This window comes from Panthera tigris, chromosome C1 (genome assembly GCF_018350195.1).
Source record: "Panthera tigris isolate Pti1 chromosome C1, P.tigris_Pti1_mat1.1, whole genome shotgun sequence".
NCBI lineage: Eukaryota > Metazoa > Chordata > Mammalia > Carnivora > Felidae > Panthera > Panthera tigris.
The window spans coordinates 61,080,709-61,101,354 of NC_056667.1; positions in this window are offsets into that span (position 1 = coordinate 61,080,709).

Genomic DNA, 20,646 nt, shown 5'->3' on the forward strand with positions numbered 1-20,646 from the left:
ATTCATGGCTGCACGAATCATAGTAATGCTGAGTAAGAGTGGAATACATAAGAAAATGTGGTGGGCCAAAGGAGAAACTGATCAATTCCAATGAAGTAAAGGTGCTTTAGATAGTTCTTAAAGGACAAGTTGAAAATTCATAAATATGGGAGATAGACAAGTAGAGAAGGGCATTGTAGGCAAAAGGGAAAAAATGTGGAAAAGTATATAGGAAGCAACATCAAATTTCAGGAAACTGCACACAATTCAATGTCTATCAATAATAACGATTACTACCATTTATCAAGTGCCTGCTTTATGCCAGGAATTGTATTAAATTCTCTTCAACAATTCAACGTGGTCCAGACTCTATACCACATCCATTTCTAAGAAATAACAGTCTGACTCCAGAAGTTTTGGAGAATGATGTAGATCTTTCCTGAAAGTATCTTTAAAGGAGAGACATGAGAGTTTTACATAGCACCTTATAGAGGGAACTTTTTCATTAAATCCTTTTAAATGGTTCTCTTATTCCACAGATCCCCAAACTAGGAAGCTACTAAATTCTCCTCATTCCCTCTCTGCTGCTGTCTCCCTACTATGCTGTCCTGGCCTCCATTTCCTGTCTCCCTGTGTCATTCTGGACACAGGCTGTCTCTGGTGAGTGTAGCGACCTGGACTCCTGCCATCTCCTGTCTGCTGATCCAGATACCCCCAGAAGCACTGCAGGATCTCATGATTCCACATTCCCTGTGGACAATGGCTTTTTCTTGCTGAGAAAACAAGCTGAACCCTCACTCAGTTCTTCTGAGGGGAATCAGTCTATCACCCAGAATCTGCACAGCAAGAATGAGCTCCAGAGTTTCCACAATATGCAGAAGACTTATTCCTTTGAAGGTATAGTGGGTGTAGGTTCAGAGAAGAGAGGTTGTGATAATTTAAAAATATTTATTTAATATATTATTTAAAAATAATATATTTATTTCTATTATGTTACAATAGAGGTAATGATAGATTACATCTATCACCTATTGAATGTTATATGCTGAGCATCCGTCTCAGTATCTCATCTCCATGAATTAATTCAGTTCTAACAAAAGTCCCGTGAGGTAGGTTCTATCCCCTTCTACATTTGAGGAACCTGAGACATAGCAAAGTTAAGTAATTTTCCCAAGGTCATACAACTCATGAGTGGCAAAGCTAGAATACAACCAAGCCAGCCTTGGTTCAGATTCTTTCCTCTTAGATATTCTGGTACCTCATTTAATCCTCACAGGAAACCCTGGAGGTTAGTACTATTATCCCCATTTTCATTTTACAAATAAGAAAACTGAGGCTTCTTGAGATTCATCAACAGGGCCCACAATTAGTGAATGGCTAGGATTCAAGGTCATATTTTTCCCTTTGCAAAGCCCACACATCTCTGATCAGTTTGAGGGCATATGATGCTAACCTGAGAACCATCCTGAGTTTAGGCTCAATGAGGAGTGGTATTACATATTATTAACGTCTTCCAGGCATGGCAGAAGAAGAACAAGAATTATGATGCATAGACTAGGTAAAGTATGATGAGGGAAGAGTGTGAAGAAATGGGCAAGCTACAGATTTTAATTATCTTATCCATCATATTAAGGAGTTTTTGTTTGATTTAAATGCAATGTTGAAGTCATTAAAAGGGTTTTATCTGGGGATTAAAGGTGTAGGTTATGTTTTAGAAAAATCCCGCAGGAGTAGGTTGATGTACTGACTTAGGTGTGTGCTGACTTGTTACATTTGTGGATGAGCAAGCCCAATAGTTCCTAGACCTGAAATAACTTGGAATTTTGCTGAGGTATGAACTGAAATCCAATACCATATGAAACTGAAATGGAAGTAACCAATAAGAAAGCCTGGAGTATATGAGTGCTGATTTACTGATCCTACCCACTATACTCACCTCAAGGATCTACACCCCCAGTCTTAGTACACACCCAAATCGTGTCATACCTGTAATAATGCAGTACTTTTGCTGATGTTTTTCCTAGTTCCAATAGCTCTTTGAGACCACCCTACATTCCACAGTCATATTAGTCTTCCTGTAACTGTATTTAACTTAGAATAATAAGGCCGTAATTTTCATTGCAGCTCACAATTTTCAAATAATTCATACTTTCATTGTATGATTTTTGCCATATAACAATCCTGAGACACTCAGAAATAGTACACAGTTTAGTAACAGTTTAGAAATGTTATGTGACAAATGGATCAAATAGCTAAGTTGTGATGGAGTCAAATAGAATCTATAGTTTATCTTGTAGGCATGGCATAATGATGGAAATATTCCATATCTTTATTGGTGTGCTACTTCCTCAAGCATGTAGATCTGTTGAAAGTCATTGCATTGTATTCTTTAAACAGATGTACTCTATCGAACATAAATTTGAATATCTCAATGAATTTCATTTTCAAAAGCATGTTTTTTTAACCTTAATCTGAAACTGTTTGGATTAAAATCTATTCTATCTTGGAATTTACTTACCAAAAATGAAACAAAATTAAAACACTTGCAAAGTTCTGCATTTTCCATAGCATTAAATTTAAAATTAAAAGTTCTTCATATCTAGTCCCATATTACTTTTTCAGTCTAACTCCAACCTGTCCATCCTCTTCCACTCCCTATTTCTACCCCCATTACTCTCCTGCATAAACATTCTGCTGTATATAGCCAAGCTACTCCACTAGTCATTCTCCAAATCAAAATGAGTTCTCTGTGCTTTGGTCAGGTCAGGCTCTGCCTAGAGGAACTCCACTCTCCCCTTCTTACACACTCAGATTGTTTATATACTATTTTCTTATTCCTATCCCTCATGATTCTTCTGATAGCCTTGCTTTAGTGATTATTCTTTCCATGAATCCATATAGTATTTATTGCCTTTTGCTAATTTGGCACTTAGCTCATTTCTTTGGCCATACATTTATTGAAAGCCTCCTATATATCAAGAAGTTTGTAAACATATACGTTTGCCCTTCCTTTTCCTGTCAATATAATTAGATCATAAGTTCTTCAGTCATATGAACAATGATATTCTTGGTATCCCCAATATATGTTAAACAATGGGTACCTACTTAACAGTGTATAAAATGGTGTGGAGAACATTGGACAGGGAACCAGAAAACCTATATTCTGGGCTCCAGTGGACTAGATGTGTGACTTGAGATATTTGTCAAACTTTCAAAAGTTGAATTTCCACATTTGTAAATGGGAAAAATATATTAACTATGCTACTCAGTTCTGAGAATCTAACGAAGTAATATATATGTAAGTGTGCTATAAATCATTGTGGACTTTATGAGTTAATGCAATTTTTAAATGATTCTTGGATATATTGTTGATGCTTTCTTTTTTAATAGTGGAATAGCTCATCCTCCATCTGGCTGTGTGTTCATTTGTGCAGTCTGTGGTGTAATCCTGTGTCAATCCTTTCTTCAACTTTTACTGCTTCTTTAGATGTTCAATAGATCAGTCATATGTTAAAGATAATTCACACATATTTATACACTGACTCATACATAATTTATCCCACAAAGCTGATATCCTATTATGCTCAATAACTTAATTTATGCAGTACATTTATGAATCCCCTTACCTCACCGATTCTAATTGATAGGAACGATCCTCCTAAGAATATTGCAAGGAATAGGGCAAAATTTAGATAACTGAGCACTTCTGCTTCCCAGTGGTAAAACTGCAATCTTCAAAGAAATTCAAAGAAGTTACCTAGGCTTAGCTAGCTCTGACCAAAGCTTCAGCAATACCACTATATATATATATATATATATATATATATATATATATATATTTTTTTTTTTTTTTTTTTTTTTTTAATGAAAATGTTGACAGAATGGATGGGGTCCTCTTACGATTCTTTCTAATATGAATTTGTTTAATATAGATAATGGAATAAATATAATATAGTAGTTTGTGAGTTTTGCTGAAAATAATTTTAACTTTTTTAGATTAAATATATTCTCATTTCATTTTAAAGCCTAAAGTTATTGTATTCTACTCCTGAAACCAGTATTGCACTATGTTAATGAACTAGAATTTAAATAAAATTTTAAAAATAAAAAAAAATTAAAATAAGTATAAAGTTATTATAGACTTTACTAATGTGTACTAATTTTCAGGATACTCCAGGACGTGTTATTTTCTTAGCTAAATTTCTGCTCTCAATCTATTTCTATTAACTTTCTCTTTTAAAAACACAGCATACATATTTGAATTTACAGAGTTCAGTTAGCTGTGCCACTCTTCTCCAATAGTGGTATGCAATAGTATGTGATACTACTACACATAGTACTCCAAGCTTAGCAGGTTGTTCAACAACTTCATTCATTTGGTCCAGGTGAGTCAAACAAGTGGTCATTTGCTTGAAAAGATTCGAGTGATGGTGCAATGAAATAAAATCGTTTCACTGATGTGAACTGTTGACCAAGTAAAACCATCAAAGTGGTAGTCCTATGAATTGCCACATAAGACCAAGCAACACAGCCATACTTGCTAAAGAAACATGCTTCCCAAGAAGAACAGTAAGAAAATCCTCTCTATGCAGCCACAGGTCAGATACGGGACAATTCACTCTGCTCAATAAATCTGTGTGGGCTATAGAGAGAGCTTTCCTAGATAGGGAACACACTGGACCTGCAAAGAATACTTGTAGGGGGATGAAGTGTAACAGAGAAAAGAGAAAATACAGTACTCCACCAGTCAGGAGACCAGAATTGGATACTGACATGGCTGTTGACCAGTGGTGAGAATATGAGCAGTCCAATTGTCTCAGTTTTCTCACCCCCCCCCCCACTTAAGAGTAATCACACTTGCCCTTCCCATCTCAGGGGCTGCTCTGACTCTCAAACATGGTCATACACGTGAGAGAATGTTGAAAAATATAAAATACTATAAAGGTACAAAAAACATAATTTTCTGTTTCTGTCCCCTCACATAAATAGTGGATGGCATTGAGAACAAAGGGTGTGCAAGAGCTGCTGAGCTCCTGGCACTTCAGATAAAAGATTTTTTGAGGGAGAAGAGACTTAAAATTTAGTTATAAGTCCTCTTAAATTTAAACGTGTATTGAACAACTATATGTGCGCGTAGAACATTATGAAGACTCTTACAAGGAATAGAGGATGTAAAGGTGATTAGGTAGACCTCCCGTATTCAAACAAGCTTACAAACTAAGTGAAAGAAACACTGTGGATCTGGAGAGTTGCAAGTAAATTCTCTGAGACATTAGCACATGTATGGGAAAGAAGACTTTTTGAGCAGTCTGAAGGATGAATAAGAGTTGGAGAAGTGGAAAAGGAACAAAGGAAATGATCATACTAAATAAAGGAACAGCATAAGCACAGGGATAGAAAGGTGAGTGGCAAGTTCACTGGAAGGATGACAAAGACAATACTGAGACCTCAGATGCAAAGAGGAACTGTACAGAGAAATTCAGGACATTGGAGTGAGATTGGAGGCTCCTAAATACTTTCTTGTGTGCACTTGCCAATCAGACAAGCAAATCACCAATACTTTGGTCCAGATATTCTAATTCTAGAGTCCAGTCTTTCCACATTAAATCCTGCTGATGGAGCTACATATCTGACAGCTCTGGGGATGTCTGGCACCTCCCCACTTCCTAGGAAATGTTCAGAGCCAATGCATCCAAATTAGATATTACTTTCATCAAACTGCCATTAAGCTCAATAAAAGGTTGCCTTCAAGCTCTGTCATCCAACAAAACAAGTATCAAGCCAAAAATTACTTGTGAAGAGAATGTGAAAGAACTGGACTTGAAAACAATTTCCAAAAGCTTATTGCCTAAAAGCATTGAAGAAGTCCTTGGAAATTTTCTGAGAAGGCATTGTTTCCATACACATGTGATTGAATATCATGTGCACGCTGAAATTATGCAATAGAGACATGCTGCTGAAACGTAAAATTGAGATGCTTATTATCACTGCCAAATGGTTGCTGAGAATGTTCCACTTTACATTTACATTGAGAAGCAACTTCAGATTTTTCTTCATAAACTTGGTTTAGTCCAAGTCTCTAAAACTAAAAATGGGTGAATCTCATTATATTCAAAATCAGTGTCACTTTTATTAAAGATACATGATTTGACCAGACCTCCATACATAGATCACTTCAACTTACTCAAAACTACTCATTTCCACCAAAAAACCTGCCTCTGCAACGTTCTTGCAGTATCAGTCATTTCTTCTCCAAACTGTATTTGTGAAAATTGTAAGACTATATTTATTCTTGAAAAGTTTCTTTTTTTAATTTTTTTTAACGTTTATTTATTTTTCAGACAGAGAGAGACACAGCATGAACGGGGGAGGGGCAGAGAGAGAGGGAAACACAGAATCGGAAGCAGGCTCCAGGCTCTGAGCCATCAGCCCAGCGCCCGATGCAGGGCTCGAACCCGCGGACCGCGAGATCGTGACTTGAGCCGAAGTCGGACGCTTAACCGACTGAGCCACCCAGGCGCCCCGAAAAGTTGTTTTTTTGCACCAGTAGTGTTACCCTACCAAACATGTTATCTATCATATGAACTAATATATTTCCAGCTTTGACCTATGTTCTTAAGTGTATTCATTTGTATACAAGGATTATATTTCTTAAAACTTGATAGAAAGGAAATGATCCTCCTGAATCAAATCTATTGAAATTTCTTCAAAGAATAAAAGCCAATACTTCAACCACTTTTGACCTCAGTTCTAAGCTGCAAAACTATCTTCCTCATAAGTCTCAAAATGTCAGGATTTTCTAAAAATACTAAGTGTATAAACATCTAAACTTGAATTTTTCTTCACATATTAAATTTAGATACAGCTGACTCTTGAACAATATGGGGATTAGGGGAGCCAAACCTCCATGGAGTCTAACTTTTGACTCCCCCCAAATTTAACTACTAATAGCTTACTGTTGAGAGGAAGCCTTACCAGTAATAATTAACATATATTTTGCATGTTATATTTATTATATCCTGTATTCTTACAATAAAGTAAGCTAGAGAAAAGAAAACATTATTAAGAGAATCATTTAAAATATTGTAAAAAATCTGTGAATACACTACACCCAGCAGTACCCAATCTGTCTTTTGCTTCAAAAATGGACAGAATGGACCCAGGGGCACCACTTCTTTCAAATTCTAACCACTGTCCAACCTATTTTGTGGTGGCAAACTTTGGAACCATCTTATCAGCAATCCTCTGCCTCCAGGACCAGCCAACACCATTTTATAAGTTTCGCTCCTTATTGCTGATCAACCATGAGTTGCAGATTGGTCACAATTATTCCACCAAAGTGGAGGTGCCAGTCAACCACCTGATCTGTGGGCCTCCTACACCTACCTCTCTTTGGGCTCCTATTTTCACCATGGGGGTATGGCTCTGGAGGCGTGGGCTGCTTCTTTCGTGAGTCAGCCAAAGAGAAGCAGGAGGGCACCAAATGCTTCTTGAAGATGCAAAACCAGCCGGGCAGTCATGCCCTCTCTCAGGATGTGCAGAAGCTGTCCCTGGAGAAGAACCTGAACCAAGCCCTTTGTATCTGCAGGCCCTGGGTTATGACTGCGCAGACCTCCCCTTCTCTGTGACATCCGGGAAAGCCACTTCCTAGATGAGCAAGTGAAACTCATCAAGAATATAAGCAATCGCTTGACTAACCTCCACAGGCTGGCTGGCCACCTGTGTCAGGCTGGGCGAGGATCTCTTCAAAGCCTCACTCTTAAGCACAGCTGGAGCCTGCAGAACCAGAGGCCCTTAAGCGGACCTTCTTTTTCCCCCTGGTGTCCGGACTTCTGCCTGATCCTTTTCCTGCTGTCAGTAGGCAGCTCTGTCACCCCCCAAGAGCCCTCTCCCAAGTGGTAGACCAAACGGAAACAATAAAGTGTTTTATAGAAAAAAAAAATCTGTGGGTAAGTGGACATGAACAGATCCAGCGGTGTTGTTCAAACATCATCTGTAATTAAGAGATTTGATGTAGATTCTTATTCTTATCAGACCAAAAGGAGCATAGACATAGAACAAAGACAAATGGAAAAACAATGGTAAAATCAGAAATTTATACTGGTTCGCTGAGTTAAGGTCAACTGGGGTGTGATTGATAGGTAGTGAAAGGTCAGTTTAATCTGAAAATATTTTTGAGTGTTTTTCTAACACACTCAAAAATTTATTTCTCAAAATTTATTAAGTGCCTTCTTTTTTATCAGACTCTCAAGATAGAGAATATCAGAGATGGTCACTGCTTCAAGGAAAATAGTCCCTGGAGTGGAAAGAGTAGCAGCCATAATAATACATATGCTCACAGAGTATCAAAGATGATGAGGTGGAAGAACGGCTAGCAATGGAATAGTCAATTCTACCTGAGCAGTCAGAAAAAGCTTCATTGAAAGGCAACATAAAAGCATTCTTGGGACACCTGGGTGGCTCAGTCAGTTGAGCATCCGACTTTGGCTCAGGTCATAATCTCACAGCTCGTGAGTTCAAGCCCTGCATGGGGCTCTGTGCTGACAGCTCAGAGCCTGGAGCCTGCTTCGGATTCTGTGTCTCCTTCTCTCTCTGCCCCTAACCCACTAGCATTCTGTCTCCTTCCCTCTCAAAAATAAATAAACATTAAAAAAAATTTTTAAACATTCTTAAAGGATTAATAGGTGTTCATACTTTGAAAACTTTGAACTCTAGGGGAAATAGGACTATTAATTGTCCTGTTGCATAGAGCTAATTGTGTGCATTTGGCTTGTATAATTAAAATGGAATTTAATAAAAATCTCTATTTTTAGATATTTCACTATGCCACATTTCAAGTTCAAATTACTTTGTTGTATTCAAAAAGAAGCTTAAGTTTAAACATTGATTCATAATTTAAACGGGTTTGGCTATGTAGGAAAAAGACTGGAAACATGATGTCAAGATTTCAGACCATAAACCATAAAATTTAGTTATTGATCCTTTACTACCAACTGAAATATTCCCCCAGTTCTTCTTACCTGCAAAGAACCACTGTGGGTCCCTTTATTGGACTGGACAAGCAGACTGAGGCCAGAGTTTACATTCTAGAGGGTTAAAGCTGGACTCATTGGTCCTGAGGGAGATGGCCAAGCATGGAGAGAATCATAGCCAGGGAGTCTTAACTAAAGTGTACACATACTATGAAGCCTAAGCCAGAAAACCAGGATCTGTCAACAAGTTAAAAAGGACAGGCTCAGGGTCAAAAGCAGTATGCTAAGATAGTGGTAAATCGCCAGTTGTTTTGGACTGCCTTAAATGGAGCTGAAATGTCATCAATATTGTGCTTATTGTTAGAGTGTGTTGAACTAGTTTAAGATTAGAGAATTTGGTTGAACAGTTTTCTATAACATTTGTTTATCTAGTAAGGATTTTTTTTATTTCAATAACAATAACAACAACAACAACCTGTGGTATATAAGGCAAACAAAAATAGAATTTATTGAAAGAATGCTAGAGTAGCTAATTTTTTTTCCTGTTTTGTGTTTTTATTGTGGTTATAGGCTTTGATCAGCAAAACAGATATCTATAGTCACCATATTCTTGTTTGCTGACTTACACTAGGCTCTCTATGCATTTGCTTGTTGCTGTTTTTCTTGTTGCTTTTAATAAAGAATTAGCACTGAGACTCATTTACTTATCACAGTATCACAGTAAGCACTTAGTAAGATCAGTTATGACTATGATTATGATTTGAAAGTTTTCTCACACACAGAAAGCCAAACATTGAGGTTTTGAATAGTATGCGGAATTCTAGAGAGAGAATCAAAATTAGGTCCTATTTCAGGTTTTCAGTGCTGAGATCAACCAGCTTTGTAATATACCTACTATATGTCAAGCATTGTGCTGATATTTTTCTATGCCATTAATATCCATATTTTAATAATTAATTTACTCCTTACATGAAAATAACATAGGGATGATTAACAACTCAGTAAATTGAAAAGAAAACACCTGGGAGAGAGGATAAAGTATTGATCATCATTTCTTGAATGACCAACTAACTGAATAAACATAGGACTGTGTATAGCTGTGCTCATTTACTTACACAACACACATTTAAAAAGCACCAATAATGCACTTTCCTAACCATGCTGCATAAATAAACCCTATCTCTCTCTCCCTTATCCTACTTTACTTTTTCTTCTTAGCACTCATTATCACCTGCCATACTGCATACTTATTTCTTATTGTGTCTTCCCTCACAAGACTGTAAGTTCCATGAGAGCCCAATCACCATTGGTTGTTTCCCCTGCACCAGGTACATAGTAAATGCTCAGTAAATTTTTTTAAATTTATTTTTATTCAATTTATTTAAACTTGAAAAAAAACAGTTTACCCATTTTTCCCGTCCCCCATCCCCCTTTTCTTGCATCCACTGATCTGTTTTCTGTATCTATGAGCTGGGGTTTTTGTTTTCTGTTTTTTCTTTTCTCTTCTTTTTTTTTTTTTTTTTTTAATCTCACATATACGTGAAATCATACAATATTTGTCTATCGGACTTATTTCATTTGGCATAATGTTTTTGAGGTCCATCCATGTTGTTGTTCATTCTTGTTTATGACTGAATAATATTCCACTGTGCATGTATATCACAATTTCTTTATTTATCCACCAATGGACACCTAGGTTGTTTCCATATCTTGACTGTTGTAAATAATGCTGCAATACAAAGTACAGATATCTTTTCAAATTAGTGTTTTTGGGTTTTGTTTTAAATTTACATCCAAAATAGTTAGCATATAGTGCAACAATGATTTCAGGAGTAGATTTCTTAGTGCCCCTTACCCATTTAGCCCATCCCCCCCCCCCACACACTCCCTCCAGGAACCCTCTGTTTGTTCTCCATATTTATGAGTATCTTCTGTTTTGTCCCCTCCCTGTTTTTATATTACTTTTGTTTCCCTTCCCTTATGTTCATTTGTTTTGTCTCTTAAAGTCCTCATATGAGTGAAGTCATGTGATATTTGTCTTTCTCTGACTGACTAATTTCACTTAGCATAATACCCTCCAGTTCCATCCACATAGTTGCAAATGGCAAGATTCCATTCTTTTTGATTGCCAAGTCATACTCTGTTGTATATATATATATATATATATATATATATATATATATATATATACACACACACATCTTTAACCATTCATCCGTTGGTGGACATTGGGGTTCTTTCCATACTTTGGCTATTGTTGATAGAGTTGCTATAAACATTGGGGTGTGTGTGTCCCTTCAACACAGCATACCTGAATCCCTTGGATAAATACCTAGTAGTGCAATTGCTGGTCATAGGTTTAGTTTTTTGAGGAACCTCCATACTGTTTTCCAGAGTGGCTGCACCAGCTTGCATTCCCTTTTGGGTTTTTTTGATAAACATTTAGAAGTGGAACTGCTGGATCATAAGGTAATTGTATTTTTAAGTTTTTGAAGAACCTCCATACTGTTTTCTACCATAGTGGCTACACCAATTTACATTCCCACCAACGACGTTCACATCCTCACCAACACTTGTTATTTCTTGTCTTTTTGATACTAGTCATTCTAACAAGTATAAGGTGATATCTCATTATGGATTTGGGATTTTCATTTCCCTGATGATTAATGATACTGAGCACTTTTTAAGGTATCTGTTGGCTATCTGTGTGTCTGTTTTGGAAAAATGTCTATTCAGATACTCAGCCTATTTTTCAATCAATTGTTTGATTTTTTGTTAAGTTATATGAGATCTTTATGTATTTTAGATATTAGCCCTTATCAGACATGTGATTTTCAAATATTTTCTCCCATTTAGTAGGTTGCCTTTTCATTTTGTTGATGGTGTCCTTTGCTATATAGAATCTGTCTAGCTTAATATAGTCCCACTTGTTTATTTTTGCCTTTAGTGCTTTTGGTGTCAGATTCAAAAACATCATTGCCAAGACCTGTGTCAAGAAGCTTACTGCCTATGTTTTCTTCTAGGAGCTTATGGTTTCAGAGCTTGCATTCAAGTCTTTAATCAATTTTGAGTTAATGTTTGTGTACAGTATAAGATAGTGGTTTAGTTTTGTTCTTCTGTATGTGGTTGTCCAATTTTCCCAGCAGCATTTATTGAAGAGACTGTCCTTTTTCCATTGTATATTCTTGACTCTTTTGTCATAAATTAATTGACCATGTATATGTGGGCTTATATTTGGGCTCTCTATTCTGTTTCACTGATCTATGTGCCAATACCATACTGTTTAATTACTAGAGCTTTGTAATATACTTTTAAAATCAGAGAGTGTGATGTTCCCAGCTTTGTTCTTTCTCAAGACAGTTTTGCTTATTTTGGGTGTTTTATGGTTCCATAAATGTTTTAGGAGTTTATTTTGTTTTTGTGAAAAATGCCAGTGGTACTTAGAAGAGATTGTGTCAAATCTATATATTGCTTTGGGTAGTATGGACACATTAACAATATTAAGTCTTCTAATCCATGAACACGGTATATCTTTCCATTTATTTGTGCCTTCTTCAATTTTTTTTATTAATGTCTTGTAGTTTTCAATATATATTCAATATATACTATTAATAATATAACATTTTAATAATGTTACAATAAAAGGAAGAGCTGAATAACTAAGATTCATTATAAAAAGGCAACACATAGGTCTAGGCACCATGATAGAAAGGATTCATGAACTTGTGTTCTAGAGTCTAAAGCACTCCTATCATCTTGATACAGTTCCACAGGTCAAGTGTCTTCTGCATCAGTAAACTGTGGCCAGTAGGTCAGAGTCATGTATCCAAAAGGAGAATGGATATGGGCTAAATAACCCTAAAAGGTGGCTACCATGTTTTCTCATAGCTAGTGATTGAATACAGATGTGAAGGTAACATTTTGTTGTAGAGAAAAAGCCACATCCAAGCTCAAAATCAAGCAAATGAAGTAACTACTGTATAACACAGAACCTCTCAGATGATGAAGTTAAGCCAGTAGATTTCCCTTATCACTCTGCTTTTTTGAGGTTAGTATGTGCTTTAATGACTCCCTAAAACAAGCCAGTCTATAGCATTAGTTTAAGCTATGTATGCAGTAGCATTATGAAGTCAGAAAATGGCATTGAGAGATACCTGGTTTTTCTGGATTCAAGTGCCCAGAACAGTGCCTGCACAGAGAGGCACTTAGTATTTGTTGGATAACTTCAAAAAATAAACAAACACTTTCTCTGGCAATTTATAACTTTCAGAGATTCCTAGAACACAACAGCCTTTTGATTGGACATTATTAGTAGTGAATACAACTATCTCAAGACAACCTTGCAATGGCTGGCACAAAATCAAATAAAGCTTATGATTGTCTACAGGAGTCTAAGTGTTCCTGGATGAGAAGCATATCAACTAAGAGGAAGCCAGGATATCTTCCAAGATCCAATAGAACCCCTAAGTCATAGGTTAAGATACTGCTCTATAGAGCAAGGAATCACTATAAAGTCAATTGCATGACAGTTTTATCCCTTATTATTATATTTCCCTTTGCCTAGGGCTTTATTCTAAAGGCATTCTTTTAGAAAATCCAATAAGATTATTAGTTCTATTTACTTCCCTTACTTGGCTGTAATACATATTTGGCTTTGTTCCTGTACTTTATCAGCAACTGGCCCTCGGGCACAAGAACTTGTATAGCATAACACAATAAATAGTGACCAGAATAAGCCAGGGCCTATAGGGCACAGCCAGTAAAAACTTAATAAACATCGAATTTTTGCTTCTGGACAGCCTCTCTTACAATGCCACAATTTAACTCTTAATATATCCTAAATAGAGAAAAATCCTCACTATTCTACAGAAAATTTTTTAGGGATACAAAAGAAGCTAAAGAAATTAAGCCACTTTTCTGCTATAAAAGAATAACAGCATCAAAATCAAAGGGAGCTATAGTAAGAGCTCAAAGCTTGAGCATTTACCAATATAAGCTTGAGCACATAAACCTTTTTTTCACCCAAGGTCAAATTTTTCCATTTGGAGAATCTCTTCTAGTTAAACTACTTTCAAAAATTGACTTAAGTAAAATAATGTACCTCTAGGGAAAAACTCTTTCATTTTGAACCCATGGTGTCTACCCAGAGGGAAGACAGTAATCAATTAGTCAATTTGTTAAGTTGCTTCCATATCCTCACTACTGCTCTTTTGAGTGCCCTCAAAGTTATTCTCCCAAAAGGCACAGGTGCCTAGATAACTATGGAACAGCATAGAATAGAACATTTTCCCCATGAGATATTTCTTAAAGGGGTTTTATGGTCATCTTCTTTATAATATGGGAATTCTAAAAACTCAAAAATGGAAGAAATGCTTTGACTATTAAAAGCCTTAATAAGTTATACAGTAAATAAACTCATTTGACCCAGCATTTTCCTAAGACATTGACTATGGAATTGTTTCTTATAGAGCATGTCCTGAGGAACATGGTGCATCCTTTGGAAAATGCCACTGTGGAGGACTGGGAGTACCTATTGGATGGCATACAGGTGGTGCTCTCCCTTAAATACATTGAGTGACAGTTTATCAACGAGTTACTTTTTAAAGCTATTGTCATGAATATGACTTCCTCTATCCCCATCCCACCAGGTCTGTTAGCATATCATGACTTAGAAATCAGCAAAATTTCAATTGGACAGTTGTAGTTTCTAGTGAAACTAAAACAGTTTCAATAGCATGTCCCCTCCTGAGAGATGCAGAATGCATATGGAGCTAGAAATCCCTTGTGATAACAGAAATATATGATTTGCTTCTTAGGAAAGTAAAAGAGACCAAGAGGATGTACAATCAATTTAATCAACTATACCCTACAGTTGGGGCCTATCAAGCATATTAGCAAAAAGCATAATTTAGAAAATGAACAAAGAGGAGGAAGGGATGGAGGAGGAAAGGGAGAAGGGAAATGAGAAGGAGATTTTAAAAAAGAAGTTGAAGAGAAAAGAAAAAGATCATTCCAAAGAAACCCATTGAGAAAACTTTTATTGGCTTGAATTTAGAAGAGTACATGTTTTGGCAATTGAGCATTTGGGACATTAAAAAGAGAGAGAGAGAGAGAAAGGTTTCATTCCCCAGGATTGAGAGAGTTATGGGTCCTTTCACCCTGGGAGACCTCAGTCCTGAAGTTCATTAACATTATGGAGGCTTTGGAACACTATTGAGGCTGAAGGAAACATTTCTACCCTGCAGTGATAATTACCCAATAAGGAGGTTAATTTACAGGAGGGATCAGACTAACAATGATATCTTGAAGAAGGCTTTTAGTCAGAGTTATACATTTCTAACAAGTTCTGTACAGACTTTTGTGGGTTGCTCATCTGCAGAGTTTCATGTCCCATATACATCTGAGTAACACCAAAACATTACACAACTATCCTAAATCACTTAGAGTCAAATAGAATCTTGCCCACTCCCACAACCCACATTCTATGTGGTAATCAGAAATAAAAGGGTATTTTTGGAGCATGCAGTCTGAGAAATGATTTTGGTTGTGACTTGCATTCTGCTCCTTTCATTCAAGATCCTGAGCCTTGACTTTAGGCACTTAGGGATGATTTCATGGGAATTCCCCAGACACAAGGCCACTAGGAGTTAGATTCCTGTATGCTCACTCTGACAGCATCTACAAAAATGTGTTTTTTATAACAATATACTTTATTATACCCATAATGACTTTTAATTCATGATCCAATCCATCAGCAATTTCTATTAGTTTTACCTTTAAAATATATTGTGTATCTAAATGCCTCCTACCATTTTAGTCTATATCACTATCATCTGTCCAGCAGACATCTACAATAACTTTCACTGATTTCTCTCATTCCGTTTTCCCACCATTCTTAGCCCACAGTCTATTTGTTGAATCATAAACTGGCCCCCATACATGGAGGACAAGGACAGATCAAAGAAAGAGTAGACCACTCGGGATTGGTAGGTAGCAGGCTTAATGAATAGGTTGTTAAAAATAAAACAACAGGAATGTGAGGGTGCTCTGGCTGTGACATCTGTCACCCCATTGATCGCCAGGGTTGATTTTCAGCTGATCTGGCTGGCTGGGCAGGTGTTGCCTTCCTCCCTAACAGCTCCATGTCTGTCCCTCCAGAAGCTGCATGCTCCCTTAAAGATGATGACCTTATAGAGGAGGACCCATTCTTCCATCGAGTGTATGTGAGTAGCTGTACTCCCCTATTAGAATCTCCAAACAAGCTCTCAAGGTCCATTTGTAGGAGAATATAGGGTAGTCAAACTTCCAAGATTCCAGACATATCCAAATGAGGTGCTGCATGTGGCAGTCTGCATTTGTTAAACAACAACAACAACAACAACGGAAACCAAAAAAAGAAAGAAAGAAAAGAAAGAAAGAAAGAAAGAAAGGGAAGAGGAAGAGAAAAGAAAAGAAAAGAAAAGAAAAGAAAAGAAAAATAAACAAGCCCAAAATGGAGTCATTTGCTCTGCCATGACAGCAAACCAATACTTAATCACAGTTTCAACCTCTCCTAGATGTGAACAGGAATGTGAACTTTTAACAGTCAATCTGAAATTTCCCAATCAACACTAGCGAGGTAATTTGTGTGATAAAAGCCCTACCTTTCCCAGAAACAGATGCTCTGGTCTGAAACAATCCTTTCTTTTCTTGTGCTAATAACTTCCTTGGCCCACCCTCCTTCGCATAAAACCTTCCATTTCAGTACAATGCCTTGGAACATCTCTCTACTTGCTGGATGGGATGCTACCAGGTTCATGAATTGTTTGAAAAAACCCATTAGATATTTAAATTTACTCAGTTGAATTTTGCTTTTAACAAAGGGAATTTAGGAGGCTTGCTTGGATAGCCTCAAGATGAGTAGATATCTATACCCACCCACCAAAATTTTTAAAGGTTTTATAGAAGTTTTAACTGGGTTCAGTCACATATGCCATCCAGATATTCTCAATAACACATTGTTCTCTCAAGGCTGTGTTTTGAAAATGGCTCTGACTGTGGGAATGGTGGCCGGAAAGTACATTCCAAAGACAAGTCTTCACAAACACTGAATTAGCAAATACTGAACCACTGTTCCTGGAGGAAAACAGGGTTAGGGTCTTGTGAGGACATGTGGACAAATGGTGGCCAAAAGTACATTCCAAAGACAAGTACATTCCGGGAAGCCTCTCATTGTCCAGATCCAGCTCAAGGTCAACCAGTGGTCATGTCCTCTAGATGACCTCCTCCAACACCATTCTCCAGGAAACAAACCAAATGGAGTTTTTATGTCCTATCTTCACTTTCTTTCAATGGTTTCCTATTACAATTAGAGTTAAACAAACCTGGAGTTTTTATGTCCTATCTCTTCACTTTCTTTCAATGCCTTCCTATTGCAATTAGAGTAAAACAAAATGCATTTTCATAGCCTGGAATATCCTAGCTCCTGCCTATTTCTTTGAATTAAACTCCTACACTGTCTCCCTTGCTCATTTCACTCTAGCTACACTGGCCTTCACCTTATCTCTGTAGTACACCAAATTGATTCTCCTCCAAGATGTTTGCCCCTATTGATCCCTCTGCCTGAATTGCTCTTGTGTGCAGGTCTCCTTATAACTGCCTTCTTCTCATTTTTCATGTTCAAGTTCAAACTCATTTTCTCAGAAAGGCCTTCCCTGATTGTCACCACATCCACCCCTAGTCATCACTCTTATTTATCTTGTTACATGTGTATTTTCAGACTGCTCAATTGGAATGTAAGCTCCATGCATACAGGAATCTGGTCAGCTTATGCACTGATGTATTTTCAGTGTTTTCAACAGTGATTGACCCAAAGTAGGTCCTTTAAAAAAAAGTTTTCTTATATAGATGAATGAATGAAAAGATGCAATCTCTCTCCTTGCCCCCTCCTTATACGTGACTGACAGGATTCTCAGCAATAATGAAGACTTCATGGAAGCCTATGAGTCAAAAATGTGGTCTTGGGTATCAAAGTGAAGGGACTGTTCTGGGGAAAAAGGAGTAGTCACTGAAGGCAAACACAGAATGGATCCCAAGGATACTTTAGGTTATATATGTATTTAGTGTCTATAAGGTTTGCTCTATTGTGCTGGATTCTGTTCCATCCTCTTCTCTGCCGGTGGCATAATACATCACAACCACAACCAATCCTCTCTCCTTACATATTTGTGCAAATAGCACTACTTCTATTGTCATTATTTACTGAGTCATATGATTTTATGTGGTGGAAACCATGCAAGGGGCATCAGGTACAAGCTTTATTCAATGCTCATAACCCTATAAGATAATACTAGTGTTGTCCACATTTTACAGATGAGGAAACTGAGACTCTGAGACTTAAGTAATCTGTCTGAGGTCACATAATTTAAGATTCAAATCCAGGTCTTCCTGACTCTAGAACCTGAGCTCTTAATTGCTACACTTATTCCCTTCACAGCAATAAATATTCTTAAGTGATTACTTGAATAATAATTTGATACAAAAAAGAAAAAAAATAAAGTTTTATTTAACTGAGTTCCTTCTTTATGTTCACCAGTGGACTAGGTGGTGGAAATAAAAAGATGAATTGTCATGGTTCTTGCCATAAGTTATTTATGGTTTAAATAAAGAATCAGGCATATACACAAGAAGTATTTTACAGCATAGTACATGTCATAATAGTGGTAAGATGCCTACAACCAAATTATAGTAGTCCAGATTTAAAAGTTGCTTGGCATGATTAATGCTTGTGCAAAGTTTTTAAGCTGAATCTATCTTAAAACATGAACAAGTTTCATAGTGGTTAAGAGTCCAGACATAGGGAAAAGACAGATTGGTGTTGCTACAAATGTCAGCCAAGTAACATCTAATGACATATATTTCAAACCCCCATTAGACATCTTGCAGAAGACCACAGGCTTTTCAAAATATCTGTGAACTTCTGGGAGCTTTACATGGTCAACCTCCAGCTCAGAATTTCTGCTCCTCTTAATTCTCTGTCTTCTTTCTTGAGCCTATTCCTTTATCTTAGTTTGGACACCTGCCCAAATCTAAAACTCTGCCTTGTCCCCACCCTCCTTTTCTACCCATCAGAACAAAATAAACCATGAAAACGATTTTATAGTTAAATGTTTGCTGAAGTTTTGTGAATCATGGTGAAGAAGTTATACCATCACATTATACTGCAAACAAATTTAAATCATATAGAGTTGATTCTCATTGTTTGCAGTATATACTACAAAGTCTCCACAAACAATAAATTAGCAAGTACTGAACCACTGCTTCTATGGGAAAACAGGGTTAGGCCCTATGTTTGAGTCTTTGGTTATAACATTTTCATCAACCAATCAATACTTACTCTGTTTTATGTGTGTTCTGTTGAAAGTCACCTTATTTAATATTATATTGCTGATTCATTAACATTGAACTCACAACTAACAACTCTATAACTCCTGCCTGAAAGCTTATCTAGCACATGTATTTTTTTCCATAAGGCATTATCACAGCCTTTTTGCACTTAGAAACACCAGATAGCACTTCAGCACTGGTGCTTGGGGCCCATTTTATTTTTATTTTTTAATTTTTTTTTAACGTTTATTTATTTTTGAGACAGAGAGAGACAGAGCATAAACAGGGGAGGGGCAGAGAGAGAGGGAGACACAGAATCTGAAACAGGCTCCAGGCTCTGAGCGGTCAGCACAGAGCCCGACATGGGGCTCGAACTCACGGACCATGAGATCATGACCTGAGCCGAAGTCGGACGCTTAACCAACCGAGCCACCCAGGCACTTGGGGCCCATTTTAAAGAGCAGAATTACAAACAAAAATGTAAAGAACATGACGCTAAAAATACTGCACAAAAAACACTTGTTTACCGTATGAGAGCTAAAACAAGGCAGCTGAGTAGCTCCTTGTTCATTGACCTCAGCTGGGAATATGCTAGTTCAATGATTCCATTTTTTTTGCTACCCTGGAATGTATGGGAATTACTGAAAAAGCACCACAAGTATTGATTTGGGGCTTACAAATAAATTTTACCAAGTAGGCAAGTTCACAAACACAGAATCTGCAAATAATTAATATCAACTGTATGAGACACTTCCTTACTAAAATGGCCACTAGCACTCTGTTGCTGGCTTTCTCCCCACACCTATCCCTGACTGCCTCCACCTCTTACCATCTTCCTGATTGATTTCACTCCCTTCAATTTCCCATCTTATTTTCTCATCCAGTTCCCCCACATTACCACTTTGGATCTAAATTCTTGTCATTCGACTATGAGAAGTGGTATGTCCAAAGCTATCTTTGAAGACATACATCTAACAAATGATTACACGGAGCCAGCAATGACTCTGAGATTATAGTCTTTCCTATAATGTATCGTATCAGTTTGCTAGGGCTGCCGTAACAAAGTACCACACACTAGGTGGCTTAGAAAAACATATATTTGTGTCTCACAGTTCTGGAGTCTAGAAGCCCACAATCAAGGTGCTGGCAGGGCCAGGCTCCCTCTGAAACCTGGGAGAAAGAATCTTTCCTTGCATTTTTCTAGCTCCTGGTGATTTGCCAGCAATTCTTGTCATTCTTTGGCTGGCAGCTTCAGCACATCAACCTCTGCCTCCATCATCAACTGGCATTTTCCCCACATGTGTCTGCGTCTCTGTATCTCTGGCAACTT